Below are 6,832 nucleotides of genomic sequence, written 5' to 3'. Positions count from 1 at the left end.
TCTTGCATTTGCAGATGACTTTGCAATACTTTCTGAAAATGTGACATCTGCTATAACCCAAGTAAATGTCTTGGAAAGAATCGCCAGCAGAACTGGCTTAAGAATTTCTGCAGAAAAAACAAAATTTTTAACAAATATTTGGGATGCACCAACATTTCTGAAAACAGATATTGGCCAAATAGAGAGGGTAAAAAAATTCATATATCTAGGGGAAATAATCCAAGAAAATGGTTTGGAAAAATCTGCAAAAGAGGAGAGGGTACATAAAATGGAGAGAGCTTATGGTGTCACCAGAGATATCTACAATAAAAGATGCCTATCCAAAAATGCAAAAATAAGGCATTACAACACAGTAGTGAAGCCAGAATGCCTATATGCAAGCGAATGTCTGGCATTAAACTATAATTTAGATAAACTAGAAATAATAGAAAGGCGAATCATGAGGAAAATATTAGGCCCACAAAACACAGCAGAAGGTTGGAAATTACGAAATAATGCTGAAATATATAAAAAAATAAAAAAATATATCAGATGTAATGAGGAAAAGGAGACTTATGTTTTTTGGACATTTATATCGAATGCAAGATAGTAGATTAACCAGTAAGATTTTCAGATATTTGTGGGGTAAGAAATCAACGACAAGCTGGGTCACTGAAGTAAGAAAGGATTTAGAAAAAAAACAATATAACAACAGAAGAAATAAATAATAGAGAAGGCTTTCGGGAAAAATTATTGAAAATAGAAGGATTCCAAGGTAGGGAAGTAAAAAAGACTGGTTCAAAGTGGTCTGAAGACAGAAAGAAGAAACATAGTGAACAGATGAAAGCGAACTGGAAGAAAAGGAAAGAACAAACAAGAAGGAATTGAAATTGGCACGTGGTCCTCTGGTGGCCCATTCGAAAAAGAAGAAGAAGAATACGAGGCGAGCTGGACGTACGGTTAGGGCCGTGCAGCTGTGAGTTTCCATTTGGGAGATGGTGGGTTCGAATCCCACTGTTGAAAGCCCTGAAGATCTTTTCCCGTGGTTTCCCATTTTCGCATCAGGCAAATGCTTGGGCTGTACCTGAATTAAGGCTAAGGCCGCTTCCTTCCCACTCCTAGGCTTTTCCTATCCCATCGTCGCCATAAGACCTGTTTGTGTCGGTGCAAAGTAAAGCCACTAGCTAAAACATAATATCCAGTGACTTTACAACATCGCCTCTGTGGTGTATGGGTTAGTATGATTAGCTCCCACCCCCTTAGCTGTTCTTTCCTTCTATTCCCGGCTCTGCCACGAAATTTGAAAAGTAGTACGAGGGCTGGAACGGGGTCCACTCAGCTTCAGGAGGTCAACTGAGTAGAGGTGGGTTCGATTCCCACCTCAGCCATCCTGGAAGTGGTTTTCCGTGGTTTCCCACTTCTCCTCCAGGCAAATGCCGCGATGGTACCTAACTTAAAGCCACGGCCGCTTCCTTCCCTCTTCCTTGTCTGTCCCTTCCTATCTTCCCATCCCCCCGCAAGGCCCCTATTCAGCATAGCAGGTGAGGCCGCCTACGCGAAAAACTGGTCATTCTCCCCAGCTGTATCCCCCGACCCAGAGTGTGAAGCTCCAGGACACTGCCCTTGAGGCGGTAGAGGTGGTATCCCTCGCTGAGTCCGAGGGAAAAACCAACCCTGGAGGGTAAGCAGAATAAGAAAGAAAGAAAGAAAAACTTTTCGACAGAGATTTAGTATTAGGTGGATACCATGACACTTTCGAGAAAATGAGCTACCACCAAGAGACTGAATTTTGTATCCTCAGAAAGTTGGAAAGCAGAAGAAATGGGCGTTTAAATAACCAATAAAAGAACAAGATCAGAGCAAGAATCAGCGTGGTTTGGATCACGTAGCTATCAGCTTGCATTCGGGAGATGGTGGGTTCGAACGCTACTCTCCATAGTCCTGTAGATGGTATTCAGTTGTTTCCATTGTTTGCCATTTTCACACCAACAAATTCTTTGGCTGTAGCTTAATTAAGGCCACAGCCACTTCCTTCCCACTCGAAAGCCCTTCTCACAACATCGTCGCCATAAGATCTGAGTCAGTGCAAGTTAAAGCAAATTGTAAAAAAAAAAAAAAAAAAAAAAAAAAGGAAAATAAAATGTTTAGAAATTTGTGCACAAGTAAGGCAAAATTTGATAATAACAGGTTATTTTGAGACAACGAAGCTTGGTAAAAACGAAAAATAGGCCTACTGCACGTGTTCCCACGGAGGTCACCCATCCAGGTACTGACCACGCCCAATGTTGCTTAACTTCGGGGATCGGACGAGAACCGGTGTATTCAACATGGTAAACTGTAGGCCGAAGACGAATGCTTCATAAAAGCATATATGTTGTTCGGAGTCTATCCACCATCATTTTTGTTGTTTTCTAAAGTCATCTCTGCAGGAGGCCCGTAGTGATTTGAAGAATATCGCATTTCATAACGTTTCAGATTGTGTTGCAGCAATACATAATATTAGTCGGAAAAGTTATCTGATGATTTGAGTTTGCTACGCTTTAGGAATTATGAGTAGATAATTATTCTTGATATAACTACAATCATCAGTTTAAGAGGGCGTATTATCGTATCTAAAGTGAAAATATTCTCCTACAAGAAGGTTTCTCGTCCACAGACTACGTGGCAATGTGGCTTCATGGGCGCACCATCCCTCAACCGCACCGTACTGCTTAATACGAGAAAACTGTCTCATTTGAAATTCTGTGTAACACATACTGGATAACGAGAACTTTTTCACGGTATCATCATCATCATCATCTGTTTACCCTCCAGGTTCGGTTTTTCCCTCGGACTTAGCGAGGGATCCCACCTCTACCGCCTCAAGGGCAGTGTCCTGGAGCTTCAGACTCTTGGTCGGGGGATACAACTGGGGAGTATGACCAGTACCTCGCCCAGGCGGCCTCATATGCTATGCTGAACAGGGGCCTTGTGGAGGGATGGGAAGATTGGAAGGGATAGGCAAGGAAGAGGGAAGGAAGCGGCCGTAGCCTTAAGTTAGGTACCATCCCGGCATTCGCCTGGAGGAGAAGTGGGAAACCACGGAAAACCACTTCCAGGATGGCTGAGGTGGGAATCGATCCCACCTCTACTCAGTTGACCTCCCGTTCCAGCCCTCGTACCACTTTTCAGATTTCAAATTTCATGGCAGAGCCGGGAATCGAACCCGGGCCTCCGGGGGTGGCAGCTAATCACGCTAACCACTACACCACAGAGGCGGACTTTTCACAGTATACCTTGTTGAAATATTGATAACGTTACGACAAATAATTTTCAGTTTCCCTTCAGATGCTTATACTTTGGAATGCCAAGTGTTCTGCATTCAATAAACTGCAGATAGCCTACTTTCAATAAATTTTGAGCTGTTTTCTTTCCGAAACGAAGATTTTTGAAAGGGGAATTTGTGGATTTCTGTTTCAAGTGAAGGAATTTTGATGTTAGTGAGTATTTGAGTAGAAATTCAGATATACAAGGTGTCAATCCCGTATTACAAATATCCAACAGTTTTATTCCAGTTCTACACATTTTAATTTAAATGACTTTAGCAAATTTGTTATCCTCCTCCTTCTCCTTCTAAGCCTCTTTTCAGAAAGATTGTGAGTTGCACATCATGTGGATCTGACTCAGATTTATGGCAGGATGTCCTTCCCAATTCCAAAGCTATGGTGGTCTGTATTCTTTATCGAATGATTTTGTAGCAGCTGGTAGTGTGGTGTGTGGACAAATAACTGTGTACTTAAAAAAAAAGGAAAGCAGTCCATCCGGAGGAAATTCACAACACCGAGGCTGTGAGGTAGAACTCCACTGCAATGTTGAAGAATGAAGAATTAATCCAAGATCGGCAATAGCTCCATTTGCGATAACGGTGGATACAATACCTGAGCTCTATTTCGTGGTTTCAATTCCAACACTGCCTGATAGTATTTGAGGGTGCTCAGATATTACAGCCTCGTGCCGATAGATTTATCGACACACATTAGAACACCTGCTGAATAAATATACGCCACTGCGATGTCTCCTAAAACCCGTTAAAGCAGTTAGTAAGATGTAAAACAAATATCATTATCATAAGAATACAGAAAAAAAAGACACCAGGATCTGACTTCCTATGGGTGAGTTTATCACGTGTCACGCCATGAGAAAATTAGAAAATAAACCTTGCCATTGACAGAGGATATTCTGGAAGTGGTAGTTTCTCAGGTTCTACTCTCCACAATGTATTTTCATTTTTATGTAGTGACAGTGTCTGTACTTCTTTTCTTCAACTTATAATAGTTGTGCGTTATCGAAACCTGTATGGTGACAACGTAGTTATTACCTCTGCTAAGCCAGGATTCATTAACCAGACATGCTACTCAGAGTTTTACTTGCAGTAGGCCGTTCCTACTCTTGCTAATAGTACGTGAGCTAACCATTCGTGCGATGTCCATGCCCGATGTGTTTAACTTCAGCAATATTATGGGATTTGGTGTTTTCACATGGGTACGCCGTTGCTGTCCCAAGATCAGGTCTAAGTGCAATAATTGATATAAACATCACAGTAGCACTGCCACTGCCTAACTATGGTCCGTAGACCCCAGGGGCCTCGTCATCAATAATAATGTAAATTGTAAATACATAAAGAGCGAAAGTTCATAGCACACGCACAATATATACTGTAACTTATTAAAAATGTATTAACTATGTCTTAACTACTGCATAACTTACATGCAGTCAATATAGTCACGGCCGACTGGATCCCTCGCTGCGCTCCTTATACCGGCCTTGACAATCGCTTGTGAAGCCCAGCATAAAGCTGTAATTGGAAAGTTTCACCGTAATGCCGCTGGAGCGCTGGCCTACTACCCACTGACAGGAAGCTGTATACCGCAAATTGCCGCATTTCCAGTTTTATTTATATGGTTTTGCTGTCGTAAATGTTGGCAATGTGCTCGCAATGAGATGCATGTTGGCTTCATATTGAGATTTGATAGTTATGCGCTATTGAGTTTATTTTTTATTATGTAGTGTGGTGATTATATGTGTTTACAAATCTTGGAATTTGTGACATTCTTGTGCACCTTTTCGTTCTTCGAGCAGAAATTTTATGAAAACAAGAACAAAGTGATTTATCGCTGTAACTTCGTCCTGAACAAGGATTTTAATTTGTGCGCTAATTCGTTTTTTAATGGTGTGGTGATTTGCTTTTCTTTAACTGTGTTAGGAAATATTCGAATATATATTTCTGTGTGCCTTTTTTGTATTCCGAACAGGAAAAAAAGAGCAAAGGGACACTATCTATTCACGAATTATCTGTAGACCAGGACAAAACTACAGAGTGGCTAAAAGCAGGTAGCACTCTCATCTTAGTTTTCCGTTTCTATTACGGGTATTCACCTTCGTTCTTTCTTTCTTTCTTTCTTTCTTACTCTGTTTACCCCTCCAGGGTTGGCTTTTCTCTCGGACTCAGTGAGGGATCCCACCTCTACCACCTCAAGGGTAGTGTCCTGGAGCGTGAGACTGCGGGTCGGGGGATACAACTGGGAAGGATGACCAGAACCTCGCCCAGGCAGGCACAACTTCTATGCTGAACAGGGGTCTTGTGTTGGGGATGGGAAGATTGGAAGGCATAGACAAGGAAGAGGGAAGGAAGCAGCCGTGGCCTTAAGTTAGTTACCATCCCGGCATTTGCTTGGAGGAGAAGTGGGAAACTATGGAAAACCACTTCGAGGATGTCTCAGGTGGGAATCGATACCCCCTCCACACATTTGACCTCCCATGGCTGAGTGGACCCCGTTCCAGCCTTCGTACCACTTTTGAAATTTCGTGGCAGGGCCAGGAATCGAACCCGGGCCTCCGGGATTGGCAGCTAATCACGCTAATCAGGTATGGAAACAGTAAGACTTTTATGTTTTGTACAGCCCCCTTCCTGAGAGCAGCGCTTGAAGAATTTTAAAACTCTAATTGAACAATGACTCTTAATCTCAATATTAACATAAGAAGACAAAAGTATTGTGGTAAGTTCTGCTATGTATCTAAATGCCATGATAATAAAAACGATTACTATTATTCCTCACAATTAAGGAACGTCAGTTGGACTACTCCATCCCATGCAGTTTCATTTCACGACATTATTTTGGCACATATCAATTAAAGTAGCCTTTAGAATTAATCATTTTAACAATATTAGTCAATGTAACATACCATTTTATTCTCTAAATTAAGATACATCGGCAATCAGAGTCAATATCAGAACGTCAGCTGGACTAAGTCATCTCCCCGCAGTTTCATTTCACGACATCATTTTGGCAAATATCAACGAAAGTAACCTTTAGGATTAATCATTTTAACAGTATTAACCTATGTAACATTCTCCATAACTCTAAATTACGATAAATCGGCAATCAAAGTCAGTATATTTTCCATTAAGAAGTATGCATTTCTAGCGCAAATAGGTCGGCCGCCAGCGTCACGTGTCGAGCTGTGTAACTACTCCGATTACAATGCGTGGACCCGATTGTCAAGGCCGGTAAGGAGCTAGCTAGAGCGACGCATCAAGTCGGCCGTGATATAGTATATATAACTCCTAACTATTGCGACGGATGGCGCAATTTAGCAGCGGATTGTTAGTAACTCCTACAGTGGCTGACAGATGGCATCGGGTGTCTTCATTGGAAGTTTGCTTTTGTACACAGCCACTTGTGCCAGCGCAGTCAAGTGTGTCGCCTGATGTTGACAGGTCCATCATTTGATATTAATATAGAGACTATCTTCTAGCTTCCACGACCTCGAAATTCAGGAATTCAGAAGCGAAGAGTAATAAAGTATAATTTTA

At 41.8% G+C, this 6,832-nt stretch overlaps 1 pseudogene; it reads right to left on the bottom strand.

Moving 5' to 3' along the window:
- Positions 1 to 2,206: 2,206 nt before the first annotated feature.
- On the bottom strand, positions 2,207 to 2,322 carry LOC136859403 (5S ribosomal RNA; annotated as a pseudogene).
- Positions 2,323 to 6,832: the final 4,510 nt, after the last annotated feature.

The sequence above is a fragment of the Anabrus simplex genome, chromosome 1, assembly GCF_040414725.1.
Source record: "Anabrus simplex isolate iqAnaSimp1 chromosome 1, ASM4041472v1, whole genome shotgun sequence".
Lineage (NCBI taxonomy): Eukaryota > Metazoa > Arthropoda > Insecta > Orthoptera > Tettigoniidae > Anabrus > Anabrus simplex.
Note: the sequence above shows the minus strand (reverse complement) of the source record. Positions and strands in the feature narration are given on the sequence as shown.